Source organism: Macrobrachium nipponense, chromosome 32 (assembly GCF_015104395.2).
Source record: "Macrobrachium nipponense isolate FS-2020 chromosome 32, ASM1510439v2, whole genome shotgun sequence".
Taxonomy (NCBI): domain Eukaryota; kingdom Metazoa; phylum Arthropoda; class Malacostraca; order Decapoda; family Palaemonidae; genus Macrobrachium; species Macrobrachium nipponense.
This window is the reverse complement of record NC_061094.1, coordinates 39,779,876-39,797,739: the sequence shown is the minus strand read 5'-3', so window position 1 is coordinate 39,797,739 and position 17,864 is coordinate 39,779,876. Positions and strand designations below refer to the sequence as shown.

General features: G+C 36.7%; 1 pseudogene; it reads right to left on the bottom strand.

The window, feature by feature from the left end:
- LOC135207358 (uncharacterized) overlaps positions 1 to 17,864 on the bottom strand; it is a 469,824-nt pseudogene that overhangs the window by 122,298 nt on the left and 329,662 nt on the right.

Sequence of the window (17,864 nt, the reverse complement as noted above, 5' to 3'; positions counted from 1 at the left end):
GCTATTGTTGAAATGCTCTTCTCCTGTCTGTATGTCTGTTTGTTTGTATGGTGCTTTTACGTTGCATGGAACCAGTGGTTATTCAGCAACGGGACTAACCGCTTTACGTGGCTTCCGAACCACGTCGAGAGTGGACTTCTATCACCAGAACCTGTCTGTATGTCAGCAACCACACAGGGTCATTATCTCTCAGGCAAGATGGATCGAACTGGTGGTTTTCTCTTTCCATACAATTTTTTTTACGACTTAATTCATTGCCACAGGGTATCCTGTCTGATCATATTCCATAAACTTGATTTCAGAAGAAACCTTCCATTATCTCCCTAAGTGCCTGTTCCTCATGTGTATTTACATGATACTAGATACTGGTTTACGTTATTATGTAATTTTGAATGCCTTTTATTTTTTAACATTTGATAATAGATCCTTGTCTTTCTTTTCTACAAAACAGAACAGTTGTATAGAATACAAGGTATTAGTTATCAACTGTTGTTTGGTCCCTAAGCATATGTGACAGACAATATGGAAGTTTTACGTAATTCATCTTTATTTTGTTATTTATGTTTATTTTAAGGATTTTTGGTCTCTTGCACTTTGTAAATGCACTGAACATCACACAAACAAAGTAATGCGATGGAAAAGGTAACAAAAACTTATTAACAATGTTTATTCAATTTCTCTTAAATACAACCAACAGCTACTGATGACTTCCTGGCGTATTGTGATCTTTCGATAGCGTATTTCCAGTAACTAAAGGATTATAAGAGTGAAGTATGTTAGACTGTGGTTTTGCCTCTTGCTGAATGTTCCCTTAAATACAGTTATGAAAATGCTTATTTATACTGCTTAATAGTCCGACCTCAGTTGCCTGCAAAACCTTCGAAAAAGTTAGAGGTTTAAAGTATGGCAGTTATACAGACCTCTAATGTATTCTTCAATCCATTTCGTTGACTGCTGTTTCGTTATTAAAACACTGTTACATCGCCAGGGGAATTCATTCGTGTTTTTATGTCTAGGAATGCAAACGGTGAATTATTGATAATCCTCTTTAAGAAAAGGGATTAAGGATTCAGTTCTTTTTGCATTCAGGGCTCGTCAAGGAAAATGCTAAGCAGAAGTAAAGGCATTCCAGAAACATTGATGATACTGATAATAGTAAAAGTTACACCAGTGATAAAATAACAGCAGTAATAGTTGCGTAGTTGCGGTATTAATATTATGTCGGTAGAATTAATGATAGTAGTATAATATATGCATGTGATAATTTGCGATAGGTTGTGGAAAAGGGCCCCAGGATCCGAATTCTTTCAAATATGAAGAAATTTGTTTATAAATCTTGCGTCTCCGCAGTCCCGGCCATCCTTTTTCAGTGGGAATAATCGATGTTGGGCGGTTTGGTTACTGAAAAATGTTTTCGTATTACAGAGGACAGGGCTTCGCGTATTAATAAACAGCGCAAAGGACACTTTTGTTGAACAATATTGGTGTTTTAAGACCCTCTATTGCTATTTTGGTTTTTTTGCTTTTTTAATATTTAGTTTGTATACTGTTTAACAATAGTTCGGAAGTTAGTTTATTCTATAAGAAAATTACTTATTATTAGGGGGACTGGTACTTTCTGTAACCATTTATAACTTTAATTACAAGATTGTTCAGTTCAAATTCTTTTGTGGGTTTTTGTATTTTTATTTATTTTTATTTATTTTTTTGGTCACATACCACACCAAGTTTGCTTGACATTTGATATTCATCTTCAGCTTATCGTAGGGTTCTTTAGTCATGAGTCAGGACTTCATTTTTTCTGTGTACATTAGCGTATTTCATCCAGAGGTAAATGGTAACAGTATCGCCGCTGTTGTTGGCAGCTATTCGGCCTTTTTTCTCCGGCTACGATTCTCTAAAGGTGCGTCCACACGGTCGAACAATGTCCGACGGACAAACAATGTTACCATATCATTGGCGAAGCAGGAATGAAACGTCATAAGCCGTTGAACGATGGACGGTTGATCTGGCAACAACAGTGGTACCAGATGAGGTTGTAAACCACTGTTTTTACTCTGCTCACAAGGCAAAGACCGGCATACAATTGTTAATTGGTAACAATGGTTGTCCGACGGACATTGTTCGACCGTGTGGACGCACCATAACACTCAGTCTCGATAGTCGTCATCATATGAGTTCACGAAAGCCTCTATCATTCGGTCTCGATAACTGTCACCATATGAGTTCAGGATACTGTTTAATTTCTTAATCTGGGTAATGACTACAGGAGCTTCAGTATTTGCAAGACCGATTGATGTACACACGACTGAGCATTTAAGTCTTTGTTGCCTATTCCTTTAGTATTCATTCGTGAGTAAAGCCCCGTCCACGCGATCAAACCTTGCCCGACAGACTTTGTTCGATGTGACGTCAGAAGCGGGAAAAGCCAGAACCTTATCCGCAGTTTCGCTACTTCTGACGTCACATCGAACGATGTAAAAATTTTCACCGTAATCCTGTACCTTAATATCAAGAAAAGGGAGCCACTTGCCAGTGCTTTATTTCGGAGTTAAAGTAAACTTGAATCAGTATGCGCCTCCATTCATCAATATCTAAACTTCACCGCACAGTAGAATTAACATTTGCTAGACTGATTAATCCCTGAGGAGATGATGGGAATAAGACACGTGGAGCAGGAATGATTGATTTTTGTCTGGTTAGAAAGAATTCGGACCCTAAAAGCTGCGGCCCTACCAAATCCGTCAGGTGCACCCCAGACTGCTAAAGCGGCCCCGTCCGCTATGTACAGTGGTTCTCAACCTGGGGGCGCGCCTCCCTAGGGGGCGTCAGCAATTTCCTGGGGAGGCGCTAGCCCCAGGGAAAAAGTATCGCATTATAACGTTACTTTCCTATAGTCTACTGCCCTAGTTAGGCTCGTTGGGCTGACAATCTATTGTAATTATTGGCCTCCCTGCCTATCCCTCGAAACCCCTTCTTTTTCTCGTTTTTTTTCAAGCCTGGGAGGGAATTTTACTCACATATGCAAGGGGGCCGTGGAAGGAAGGACCGACTCTTAGAGGGGGCGTGGTCCATGAGCCAGACCAAAAAAAGGTACCACCTGTACTGAGTAAACTTAACCCCCATTTCTAGATACCCCCATGTCTGTAGTTTATGAAAATCCTTGTTAACATTGTCAACTGCATAGCTTTTGGTCAGTGTAGCCCATTGATTCCAAATAATCACAAGAATTTTTAAGGTCTCATTGAAAACAATCTTTTGACTGTGTACAGATTATTTTTTAATGCAGATTTCTGAAATTTTATCAGATTGTACACATATCATATGCAAACCACTAGTGCAAATATTATTGTCCTAAGTTTATTACAAGGTCAGATTTTGATATCTAAAAATAACTAAAATGAAGAATTTTTTTGTATAAACTTAATTACGTTTAACTTTATGACCATACAATAAAACAAATCAGAATTCTAATGATCTAGGATACTGCACACATGTCCAAGGAACGCATTGATATATAATATTTTTTTTTTGGGATACATGAGTATTTGTATAATCAAGCTAATTTACAAATACAATGAAATATTAAAAGTCGTATAATCCTATCCTACGCGACTATTTTCTATTCATACGCAGCTCAAACTTTTTTATCAAAAAGCAAATAATCTTGTCTCCTAAAAGTTTATGCAAGCAATTATTCTCATGGCATTAGTTACAAAATAAAACAAAAAAATTACTTAGAAACTAAAAACCATCTCGTATTTAAAACAGAACATAAAATTTTAATATCTATCCCTATAACCGTATAATATTGCAATAAAAAATTATGGTGGTCTGAAATTATTTAACAGAAAAAATTAGTTCATATGATAAACACTCGCCATATTAACCCAATTATCACCAAAACTACAATTATTATAAGGATTATATAAACCATTATTAATCATCATATTCGTCGTCACACAAGTCCTGCAATTCTGTACTAGGTTCCCTATCTTTCCCTTGATTATTGCAAGTTTGAAGTTTGCACATATCTGTACATTTCAAGCCATTGATAAGGCAAGTACAATCTGATGACTTGCAGGAACGTGCACACCTGCATGCTAGTAGCTGTAGTACTGCCTCTGGTGCAGGAGGTCCTTGTAGCCATTTGATGGGCTAAGGTACCATTATCTATTTCCCAGCCTGACTCTGTTGGATTGGTAGAACAGGATAACGCTGCAAACACTGTCTCCAAATTGCAGATTGGAAGTTAGCCCTTTGTACATGCATGAAAAGGGAGTCCTGGCATGGTGGTAAACTGCTTGAGACTCTATTTCTCCCCGCTTAGCACAGAAGAGTTGATGGCGAAGTGAGTCACTGACGTTGTTTTTGTAGCACTATTGTACATGCTGCAGGTGATTATCTGCAGTTTTTCAAATAGGTCCTATGAAACAGTTGCATTGCGGCCGAGTTCACAATATGTAGCTTGATATGTCTTGTTTGATTTCATTTGGTTAAATGCATTGATTTTTCCTCTTCCTGCGAAGGCGCTGACAGTGTCGCAACCAGTGAATGCATGCATGCCAATTAAAGCCTCACATACTGCTGTTCCAAGTGCCTCACTAAGTTTTTTTAATATTAATAAACTGAGTTCGGGTTTTTATCCCACATTTCATATACAGTGTACAAGGGATCAAGCTACTGATACCTAATGCTATAACCAAGACATCTGAAATCCTCTGCATTGATAACCACATTCTTGATCTCAGACTCAGCTGCATGTAAGGCATGCAGAGAATGCGAGTGTCTGCTTCTTCCTGGAGACACTCCAAATTAGTTTCAACTTCTGATAACTCTTTAGTTAGTTTGTAGCATTTTTCTTCACATGTCACATAGAGTACGGTATCATTTAAGCTTTCTCTCAGAGGAGCTTTTTGCCACTCATTTACCAAGAATTTGATGAGGTTTTTCTTGCTTGATGCACAACAAAGAATTTTTCTCCATTGTTGAATTGTGTGGCCTGGAGCTATATTGCTTAGCTGTATGCCCATTCCTTCACCTCTCCTTTGCCTTTCAAGATCCTTGATGGTCTTATCACGATACACATCGAATACTATATCAATGCGTTGGCTTCCGCTGCCTTCGTGGATAACCTGAGAAAGGACAGAAACAGCCAATTCTGCAAAGGTCTTATCTGTAGGTTTCATTTTCTGAATTAATCCCATTCCATCAATTATGGTTGCTCTATCTACAGGAATAACCTCTGTTGGTGTGATCATCTTCATAAGTTCTTTTGGCAAGACACTTTTGTTAGTTTTTCTAATTGATCCATCCCCATATGCTAAGGACCATGGCAAGGGTCCCAATGGATGTGACAATACCTCTTTCATGTCTAACTCCCTCTTTTCTGCTACAAGAATCATATGAGCAAATAATTTTCTGTCAGCATTAAGAACAATATCCTTTGATGATCCAACTTTATGAATTGCCTTGTATGCATCAGAAAATGTCTTCAGCTTGAGCTTTTTCATTCTTCCATGGAACTGTTGCTTAGAAAGATCCCCTTCAATACGCTCACGCTTGAATGTTTCATATGCTGCTTCTCCTACTTTTTCTGCTTTAAGGAGATCTTTTGCAACATGTGGTGGTGCAACTTTCCCACTTGCTAGGTTTACAAATTCTGTTTGGTCAGGGTCGAAGGGATTGATCCAATGACTTTCCATTATTTCAACCAAAGAGCTTACTTGACATTCATCTTTTTCTATTCTTTTAGGTTGAAGATCAGGATGTGTCAACTTTGATTCACCTTGTCCTGTCATTTCCCTGATCTGAAACCAAAGGAATTTTCTTCTGTACTCAGCATTTAGGTAATAGCGCCTCACAGCCCCACCCTTCAGGCTAAATCCTTTGGTTCCTCCAGGTGTCTGGGTGTCTTTATTTACCGTTTCTTCAATTGCTTGATCAACGGGAATTCTGCCAAAAGGATTTTTGTCCCCAATCTGAACTCGTCATAGACATCTGGATGATCTACATGGAGTCTTGACATTGTAGCATAGTAATAGGGTAAGAACCTTGCATAGTTAATTTTATCATATGCAAAACACCAAACAAATCATTTTTCTAACCATGGTAAGATGGAGAAGCCAATTTCCTTCTCTAGAAGCCCTAAGCAGACCCAGTAGTATATCAACCATATCCAAATATGATACCCAAAATGCAGAGAGAGAGTGCTGACTGGTGAGGATACCAAGATGTTCATAAAATAATTCCAGTATTCTAGCAAAGTGGGAGTTTTCCCGTAGATTGTCATAAGCTGAATGAGTTATGCTGCTATGGAAGTCATTTACATCATAGTTTAAAAGGTGTTCTAAATGTACCATCATATCCTTATGTTCTGTCTCAAGCCACACAATAAATCTCTTCCAGACAAGTCTCATTAGTGCCTCACATACAAGCTTGTGGGCTCTTACAGCTCGATTGTATTGTCTACCTTCCATGACAGATGAAACAGAGCCCTCTGCAACAACTTTAGCCTCAACACAAAGGTCCGTCCCGCAGCCCAGCATCTTCAAAACGCTTTCCAATTATTGATAGTAAGTTGCATATGAGGTGGAAATCTCCCATCCTAATTATTACATTTTTGAATTCATCATGTTTCCACACCACCTCAGTAACTTTAGAATATATTGCCTGGTCAAACACACAAACAATTTTTGGCAATTCAAGAGATTGCATGATTTGAAGAGACTGATGGAGTATTTCATTAATTGTTGACATGTCAGTAGCAGGAGCATTGATTGTGGGCAAGTATCCAATTGTGTCTTGGGATATATCAATATCATCTCGGATAAGCATGTTAAAACCTGTCCAGCTGCATACTGTTTGAATATTATTGTCGAACATCCTTAACATAAGCCAGATGAAATTCTTAAATCTGCCTCTTGAATTTCATGAGTTGCATCAATTCAATGCCATCAACACATGATGGTCCCAGTTTTTTCCCTGCATTATACACAGGAATTAACTTTGGTGTAGCACTGATGCTTCGCTGTTTTGACTTTGGTATGCTTGGCTTTGTCTTCATTGGAACAGAACCTTCAACCTTTGTCTGAATGATGATCCCGTTAACTCTATGTGAAGTACCTTCTCCTGTAATTATTTCTTCCAGGCGATCAATATTATCAAAAGCCAAAGTAGTGAAGACATGTGGTGAAATACTTTCAGGTAAAGGCAGGTCCCTCTGCTGAAGCTAACTTCTGGAGGCAAAGGGCTGTATCAATTTCTTCAAGCAATGTATAAGAAATACCATGACAGAATCTGTTCAGAATTTGAATAAGTTCAACATTGCCAGTGAGTGTCTTTACAGCAGATGGCCGCAAAATGTGTTTTGGAGGTTTTATTTTGCCATGAGATACTGCATAAATCAAATCACTGCCAAATGAGCTGATAAGTCTCTGTACTCTTCTTGTGGGTCTATATTTTCATTTCCTCCAGTCAGCAAGGTAGAGAGAAACTTGTCTCAGAGAGACAGGCAGCTTCAAAAGTTTCATCTGTACTGGGAGGCCAAGACTGGTTGAAATCATGATTTTTATGTCAGTCCTTATTTGCAAAGCAGCTTTCATAACTGTCTCTGGAGATTTGCTTGAATTTGCTTGGTTGAGTCTTTCTTGAAGCCCATATGCATGTTTAACAAGTTCATTTTTAGACATACTGTCAGGGTATAACAGCAGTCTACCATTAGTATTAGACACAATGTGTAAACTCTCACCAAATTCAGCTTCAATGTCAATGATGATTCTATTCGTGATACAAGATATGTCATTTCTACAATTTGTGGCTTTGGAATTATATCATTTCGAATATATGTATACAGCTCCTCATGTGCCAGCCTTTCTGCATTACAATATGCATCTTCTTCAACACAGTGTGCCTCTTCCATATCAGTACCTTTGCTTTCACCATTTCACCATTTTCTAAGTCTGTACTAAGAATTACAAGCATTTTTTCATCCATTTTTACTAAAGCAGCCCTCCTGAGAGTGTCATCTGCGCGAAACTCCTGGCATCGGACCAGGTTTTCTCTAGTTCCTGATCCACTCTTGTACTTTGTTCTCCTTCCACAAATGATGCATTCTTCACTGCTATAAACACTTAAACTACTTGGTTTGCCACGAATGGATCGCCGAGAATCATTTGAGGATAATTCTATTTCATTATCACTTTGTTGAGATTGTATAGAATTTAAACTTCTTTTCATGTGAAGTAACTATGGCACTTTCTATGATAAAGAACTGGAGGTATTTCATCATCTTTCACACCTTCAGCCAACTCTAAAATACCAACATGTTGCCTGATTTTGGCTGCATTGAGAAGAGTCTGCCATGAGCTGATGTTCTTTGGAGATACAAGGGCTGACCTATCAGTAGTACAATGAATCATACAGCTATTGCGAATTCTTTTCTTTGGGATGGGACAGCCTTCATCTTCAGCAGTTTGGGCCATGTTGGACTAGAAGAGCTTGTTTTCTACTTTTTTTATTTATCTGCAAATGAAGAATATACATATCTCAGAAGATCATATACATGACCAAATGGGAAGTACTGAATTCAAGTCAGTTCATAACTCAATTGACGAAACTGCAGGAAATTGACTATTAATATAATATAAATGATTTTTGTAAGTCATTAACACGATAATATTTGTCAACCTTACCTTCGCAATGCGTGTGATGTATTGCTTTCAGATGTAGAACAAAATATTGCATGCAGTCTTATATCTAAAAAGTGGTGAATTATTCCCTTGCCATTGTTTTTTACCTTTTATTCCTTGCTCTGTAAAAAGGGAAATACATTTCTTGAAAACAAAATTAATGGATAAAAAGAAGCAAACATAAACACAGCAGGAACAAATACTCTTGTTGCATGATAACAGGTGGTAATACTTTATATAAACATTCCATGGCTGCCAGTAATTTATAGCACTTTATATGAGTCTGTAGGCCTAAATATCACTAGACTAAAACATGATGGAAACGAACTTTCCACAACAATCAATGGACTGCTTGAAAAATTTCAGTATCCTTAATTGCTTCCCTTCTGACGAAGTATTAGCTATGTGTGAACAGAAAGAATTAATCGACGTCGGATAGGGTTGCTCGACTCGTACCGATTTAGTGTAAATTGTAAATTAGCTTGATTATACACAGAAGCATGCATTCTACATCAGGTTATTGTATATCATTATGTTCCCTAGACATGTGGGCAGTATCCAAAATCATTAAAACTCTTACTTGTTCAATTGCATGGTCATACCGTTAAACTTAATTACGTAGATACCAAAAAAATATTCATTTTTGCTTTTTGCTGGTATCAAAATCCGACCTTGTAGTAAACTTAGGATAATAATATTTGCACCAGTGGTTTGCCTATGATATGTGTACAATCTGATAAAATTTTAGAAATCTGAATTAATAAATAATCTGTACACAGTCAAAAGAGTGTTTTCAATGAGACCTTAAAAATTCTTGTGATTATTTGGAATTAAGGGGCTACATTAGCCAAAAGCTATGCAGTTGACAATGTTAACATGGGTTTCCATATACTATAGACATAGGGGTATCCAGAAATGGGAGTTAAGTTTACTCAGGTCGGGTGGTACCTTTTTCTGAAATTTGAGTGTCTGGCTCAAGGACTTGCTCTGTGACTCACTGTCAACCAAATTAGAAGTGTTGAAGGATAAGAAACTTTGGATTCATGACTTAGATTTAGACAGAGGAAAGAAAGAATGGAGAATATCATACACTCTTTCATAAGTCACGGCTACACCCAGACAAGTTTTTTTTGAATGCAGCAAAACTTCGCAGAAAACCTTTTGACTTGATTCACAAGGGCATTAAATCTCGGATATCGAAATTTGACACTAATGACAGCCGAGCCATGTCAGCGGAAGGGAGACTTTTAGTAACTCTGAAGACAAGATCGTTGATTTCCAAATCTATGAAGTTGCGCGGACTTTTTTGCTTAAAATACAAATATATAGATATATATATTTTATGAATTATTTAAATTTCCACCATGAATTGACTTAGCACTACAAATACAAAACTAATACCTTAATATGCATAATATCCAGCGGTCAATTTATATATATATATATATATATATATATATATATATATATATATATATACATATATGTATAAATAAACAAACACATACACACACACACACACACACACACACATATATATATATATATATATATATATATATATATATATATATATAAATATATATATATATAAATACATATACATATACATACATACATACACACATATATATGAAGACCGACAGTGTTTTAGACTAACAAATTGATATTTCGAAATTAACACTGATTAAATAAATGTATAGATTAATTTTTCAAGTTTAAGAAGTAAAATCATATTGCGGAAGAAAGCTGTCCAAAAGTAATGTTTGACTGCATTTCAAAATGAAAACAAATAAATATTTTTGGAATGATGACCTCAGATGTCAAAATGAGCAAATTATACTTATCGATAACTCTCAAGCAGATATGAATTGGAACGAGAGTTTGAATAAGACTTAATATAAACGAGAAATTACATCCAGCACGTCAAAACTATACTCTGTTTTTTACCATCTGTCCATCCGCCTGTGGTGGTCGTGCGTGGTAACACTGCGTCCCGGGCTTTAAATAGTTACGCTGTGTGTGTTTTAGGTAAATAAAAGGATATCTGGGTGTACATTTGCAACTGAAAAGTGTTTTAATAATTTACTGTATGCGAATTACTCCGTTAATATTCGAAATATGATATTATATAAAGCCCGGGATGTAGTGTTACCATGCGCAAACACCACAGGCGGATGGACAGATGGAAAAAAACAAGAGTATAGGCAGTGATGAACAACATTATGAAAAAAAACAATATGGAAACACGAACTCGAATAACTAATCGGGAATAAGCTCCTACTCACATGAGCTTGGAATTTCATGTTCCTCTTGATGTCGACTGGCTGCTGCTTCTCCGTGGGGACGTACCGGTAGAACTCGGTGTCGTTGTGGTACCACTTGAGGGAGTACAGTCCCGTTGCCCTGAGGTCGTACATACAACTCACATTGACGCGGCCCCCCGCGAAGGCAAACGAGGGCACCTCCACCCCCTGAAGGAGGTCGCTCTCCGCTCCTGTGGACAAGGGGAATAGAATGGTTGGATATTGTTTTTATAATATATATATATATATATATATATATATATATATATATATATATATTATAATATATATAGATATGTATGTATATAATCGTCATATGATGAAGTTTTTGTCACCTACATGCAAGTGAATTTTCATACACATATTTTAAGGCTCCCAAAATAACACTTAATTTAGAATTTACTTTACATTGGGAATAACTTTCATATCCAAAGGGACTTGTGATGAGTGCATCTTCCCGGCAGGAATGGTTAAGTCGATTGTATGTAATTGAATCAGATGCATTTACCCATTGTAATTGCTATTGGGAGATGGTTATTCCCAAAATAAAGTAAATAAGATATTACGTATATATAGATAGATATAATATATATACTATATATATATTATATATATTATATATATATATATATATTATATATTATATATAAATCCTATTATATAATATTTATATATACCTATATATATATATCCAAGGCGGGGTTAGGGAAAGACACGGATTTTATGTTATAATAATATGTATATTAATAATATCCAAGGCGGGTCAGGGAAAGACACGGATTTTGTTATAATGATATGCCGACGTTTCACAACTCCTCATTGTTGCATTTTCTTGGCTTCAAACAGCGGACATGGCAATAAATAAAACTAATAAAATCCGAATTACAAATTATAATTGAATTAAAACATTCAGAATAAAATTACTAAAACATTTACTAAAAGAACTAGCAAATAGCAGTGACAACCTTCCCAGAAGGAAGTTAAAAACAAACTACTGTGCTCACATAAAGTTACAACAAGAGAGAGAGAGAAAAAAAATAATAATAAACATACAGACAGAGAAAAAACAGCTCGACAAGACCATCAGGCAATAAATAGTTGTGTGGACGATGTTTGGGAGTTTAACGGTGATACGGTTGATTTGCTAATAGATTCCAGTATTGTTAAATCGTTTTCTTTTTGTACCTTTCCTATTATTGAGAAGTCTTCATTGATATAATGTATTCATATATAAAGCTTATATACAATACACATACGTGAAATAAGACACTTTTTTAGGGTAACAGTAATTTCCTAAAATTAGGTACGAGGAAGATCGCACAATCTACACGTGCATCGTTTTTGTCGGCGTAGGGATAACTTAAACAGTCAATATGGCCCCTTAACAAAATAACAGGCTGACGTCTACGAAGTGTAGCAACAAGCACAGAGCTGGTCTGTCTATTTGGCTCATTTGCCGGGCGCAAAAACCAGATCGCAATTATACTGACGTGAGGGAAGAGTAATGGTTTTCGAACACATATCGGAGGCTTGTGGAAGCCGCCCCCCCCCCCCCCCCCCCAAAGTCGCCTCGTAATATGATGGACAAGGGGAGAGGGAAAAATTCGAAACTACCACAAACACTTTTTCTTTGGCGCCTGTATGTGAAACTGACACGTGGCGAACTTTTATTATTAGTTTCCGGAAGTGTAAAATATGAGGTCCGGAAGTGTAGAATATGAGGTCCGGAAGTGTAAAATGTGAGGTCTGGAAGTGTAGAATATGAGGTCCGGAACTGTAAAATGTGAGGTCCCGAAGTGTAGAATATGAGGTCTGGAAGTGTAGAATAAGAGGTCCGGAAGTGTAAAATGTGAGGTCTGGAAGTGTAGAATAAGAGGTCCGGAAGTGTAAAATGTGAGTTCTTGAAGTGTAGAATATGAGGTCCGGAAGTGTAGAATGTGAGGTCTGGAAGTGTAGAATATGAGGTCCGGAAGTGTAGAATGTGAGGTCTGGAAGTGTAGAATATGAGGTCTGGAAGTGTAGAATATGAGGTCTGGAAGTGTAGAATATGAGGTCCGGAAGTGTAAAATGTGAGGTCTGGAAGTGTAGAATATGAGGTCCGGAAGTGTAAAATGTGAGGTCTGGAAGTGTAGAATATGAGGTCTGGAAGTGTAGAATAAGAGGTCCGGAAGTGTAAAATGTGAGGTCTGGAAGTGTAGAATAAGAGGTCCGGAAGTGTAAAATGTGAGGTCTGGAAGTGTAGAATATGAGGTCCGGAAGTGTAGAATGTGAGGTCTGGAAGTGTAGAATATGAGGTCTGGAAGTGTAGAATATGAGGTCCGGAAGTGTAAAATGTGAGGTCTGGAAGTGTAGAATATGAGGTCCGGAAGTGTAAAATGTGAGGTCCCGAAGTGTAGAATATGAGGTCTGGAAGTGTAGAATAAGAGGTCCGGAAGTGTAAAATGTGAGGTCTGGAAGTGTAGAATAAGAGGTCCGGAAGTGTAAAATGTGAGGTCTGGAAGTGTAGAATAAGAGGTCCGGAAGTGTAAAATGTGAGGTCTGTAAGTGTAGAATATGAGGTCCGGAAGTGTAGAATATGAGGTCCGGAAGTGTAGAATGTGAGGTCCGGAAGTGTAGAATATGAGGTCTGGAAGTGTAGAATATGAGGTCTGGAAGTGTAAAATATGAGGTCCGAAAGAGTAAAGTATGAGGTCCGGAAGTGTAGAATATGAGGTCCTTTATATATTTTCATGATTGCTATGAGTAATCTCTACCTATAGTACATATCTCACGTAATTTGTATATAATTATTTGATATGCGGTGATTTTATTCCCCTAAGATTAATTTCAAAGCTATATCTGAAAAGGGGCAGAAATTGCTGTATAGTGATCATTTTCAGGTATCAATAGAAATCTTACCTTGTAAAGTGTTTTGTAATTTTGACCTAAATAGCGATGAGATTTTTACGGAGTCGAACTGAGATCTATTCTCATACTCATTCCTCAATATGCAGAATTAGCGTATCGTTTTTCCTCGCTAATTATAACATTTAACCTCAGACAGCAACTCATTAATGAAGCTGCCATACTATCCATGACCTGTATCGCGTAGTTTTCCCGTGATTAACAAATGATCACAGATTTCTTCCCTTGTGTGCCAGTCTCGGGAGCGCCCAAATATATTAGAATATCGTTGTTAGCCAAAGCGGAGTGGAGAAAGGAATCTTGTGAACCCGAAATAAATTCCTTTATAATTTCCTCATTCACCCGTCTGTCAAAACATACGCATGTTTTTCATACATATGTTAATTTAAAACAATGACAGACGAGTTTAGTATGATATCTTTTGTTCATTAGTTATTTTCAGTCATAACCAAGAGACCAGAATTGATTTTCATTTTCGTCACATACTCATGCGCAGAGATCAATTTCATTTAGTCTCGCTTGTCATTCTTTTGATGTGTATAACCATTATCACTACAGTATCACTATATATACTTGACACATAGCTGTAAATTATTAGTAAACAAGTTCACGAAATCTTCTTAGTTTCTGAATAGCAAGTGTTACAGTTGTGCCTCTGTGCGATGAGGCAAATAATTTAAAAATAGTAATGTCATTTTTAAAATCCGTAATGAGCTGAGAATTATGATATGCAAAAATCTCCTGTTTTTATTAAATGTTGGCAGTGAAGTGTAAAATAAAAAATTAAATCTTCTAAATTATGAGTATATTTGTATGTCGTTACAATGAATCGTAAACTTCATCGATGTCTGTATAAGTCTAATTCATAATGTTTTTGTTCAAGTTCTCACACATTTAGAAAGGTAACTTCATGCCACTGAAGAATTGTCATCTAATTAGTAAAAGTTCCCATGTTAAAAATGGCATTTTTCAATTAGTGCAAATTGCCAGACCTGGTTTCTCCCCTTTTCCTATTACAGTTTTTATTTGCTTGTTCCAGATTCGTAAGTAATTGGGGTTTAGTAAACGCGTTGGAGATCCTTTTTCACCCTAAAGAAGACTTTTAATGTTAAAGTGAGTTTGCGGAATGACAAGCTGCCTATTATGTATGATATTAGTTACGCAGACATGATATCAATTACATAGTTGAGAAGAGAATTTAACAATGTATATATTATATATATACTATATATATATATATATATATATATATATATATAGTATATGTATGTATATATGTAGGTATATATGTATAATTATGTATATATGGTATGTATATATATGTATATATATATATATATTAATAGATATATATATATATATATATTATATATATATTTATATAGTAATAGTAATTACATATATATTCAGGCTTACTGTACATATACATAAAGGCATACTGTACAAGGAGTATTTCGCATCTGTATCTCTCTAGATTTTATCTAAATGGCCGAGGCCGAGCAAAGGCCATATCATTAGCAGCACAAGAGACTTTAATTATCCTGAGCTGCAGTCCCGTGTCAGGACCTTCTCTCCTTCTTGGCCGAGTCCCAACGTCCCGTCCAATAAAGGAGCTCGCAAACCACTGGGATACAACCCTTGCCTGTCAACACCAAATGCAAGAAGATCTCGCGCGCTCTTGCTTCGTTTTGGCTCTTGAAGGCTCTCTCTCTCTCTCTCTCTCTCTCTCTCTCATCTCTTCTCTCTTGGTGCTGCGGTTCTTCCTCCTCGGCCTCGCGCTGATTCACGCAGTCAGTCGTCAAGGAGATTGTTTGGTGAACTTTTTCAAAAGGGTCTTGTTAATAATCGTTCTCTCAGTATTGTCAGTGATTGCTGTTGGTTTTTACAGTCATCTTTTCTTTCAGTTTTGTCAATTATTGTCGGTGGAATTTACAGTAATTTTTTCTTTCATTTCTCTCAGTTATTATTGTTGGAGTTTAGCCTTTCTCTCGGTTTTGTCAATTATCGTTGGTGGTGTTTTCAGTCATTCTTTCAATTTTGTCATTTAGTGTTGGCGTTTTCAGTCATTCGTTTTAATTCTGTAAATTGTTTTTGGCGTTTTCAGTCATTTTCTCAGTTTTGTCAAATATTTATGTTGGCATTTCAGTCATTCTTTCAATTCTGAAAATGACTGGCGTTTTCAGTTATTCTCTGTTACGTCAATTATTGTTGTTGGCATTTTCAGACATTCTTTCGATTCTGTCAGTGATTTATGTTGCCATTTTCAGTCGCTCTCTCAGTTCAGTCAGCGATTTGTTGTTCGCGTTAACAGTCATCCTCACAATTTGATCAGTTATTGTAGTTGGCGTTATCAACCCTGCGACAGATGCTGATCTGTAGCTTTGGCAATACTTATTATACCTTGTTTGTCATTTATGTCCGGTGTTTATATATCGGTAGATAATTTTAACGCCCTCGTCTACAGCAGTGTAAAATTGTAACCGAACCTTGAAATACTTTCATTACCGTCCAATTTATTCTGGGATAATGAAAGCACTTGTTCCGTTTCCGTAATGAACACGTTCAACACCTCCTGTGTCCCGTATTTCATAGTAATTGTGGCCCATATTTCCTCCGAGGTCGAGTGGGTTTCTTGGTCGCCTCTCCTCTCTCCAGTCTCTCATCCCTCGAGCACAAGAGGCAGATGCTGGTGGCAGAGCGTGAATACTAGAGGTCCACCTTATTACGGTATACAGCACAACAGTCAAATGGTGGTTATCGTGTTTTTCGTCGAATAACTCAATTGGTCTTTTCGTCACGCATTATGTATTTTCCTCTGCCCCATATATTTTCAGGCATTCTATTAGCCATGTGTGTGGTATCATGTCGAAGGCTTTCTTATAGTCTATCCATGCCATGCTTGGCATGGATAGACTATTATTATTATTATTATTATTATTATTATTATTATTATTATTATTATATTATTATTATTATTCACAAGATAAAGCCCTGTTCACATAAAACAAACCTACGTGGGCCATTAATCTGGAAATCAAACTTCCAAAGAATATGATTTTCACATGATAGAAGTTACAGAGAAGTTACAGAGCCTAACAGAAAATACAAAAAGAAAATATCAATTATTAGAAATTGAGAACAGAGAAATGAATCAATTAATGACTAACGATAAATATATAAATAAAACCAGTAAAATGCAAGGTGAATTATTTTAGGGGAATAATATATTACATCTTTGCTTGAACATTGAGTTTCTGATCGGGACCTACAGCTTATTGTGGGATCCGAACCACATTATATCGAGAAATGAATTTCTATCACCAGAAATAAATTCCTCTGATTCCGCGCTGGCCGAGCCGAGAATCGAACTTCGGACCACCGGATTAGCAGCCGAGCGCGAAAACCGCGAAAACAACTCGTCCAACGAGGAACCAACTCGTCAGGGTGACTGTCCCATATTCCAAAGCCCAACGGTGTGAAGAGTAAACGACCTCTGGAACTGAGAAGTTCGAGATCCTGGCACATTTAATTTTTCTTTATTAGTAGGCAAAAATTGCCGCTCAACTGACCACAATGAATTATTGAATGACATTTCATTTTTCTTTTAGTAAAAAAAAAATTACCGCTCAACTGACCACAATGACTTATTGAATGACACTTAATTTTTCTTTTATTAAAAAAAATTGCCGCTCAACTGACCACAATGACTTATTGAATGACACTTAATTTTTCAATTAGTAAAAAAAAAATACCGCTCAACTGACCACAATGAATTATTGAATGACACATTTAATTTTTCTTTATTAGTTAAAAAAAAATACCAGCTCAACTGACCACAGTGAATTACTGAATTGATCGTAGCTACTGATTGGTCTGTAAGTGCGCACTTCTGGGTTAATTGAACTATACACGTCGGCAGCAAACAATAATACGCTATACGAACACACCCAAGAACTTGTGAAAT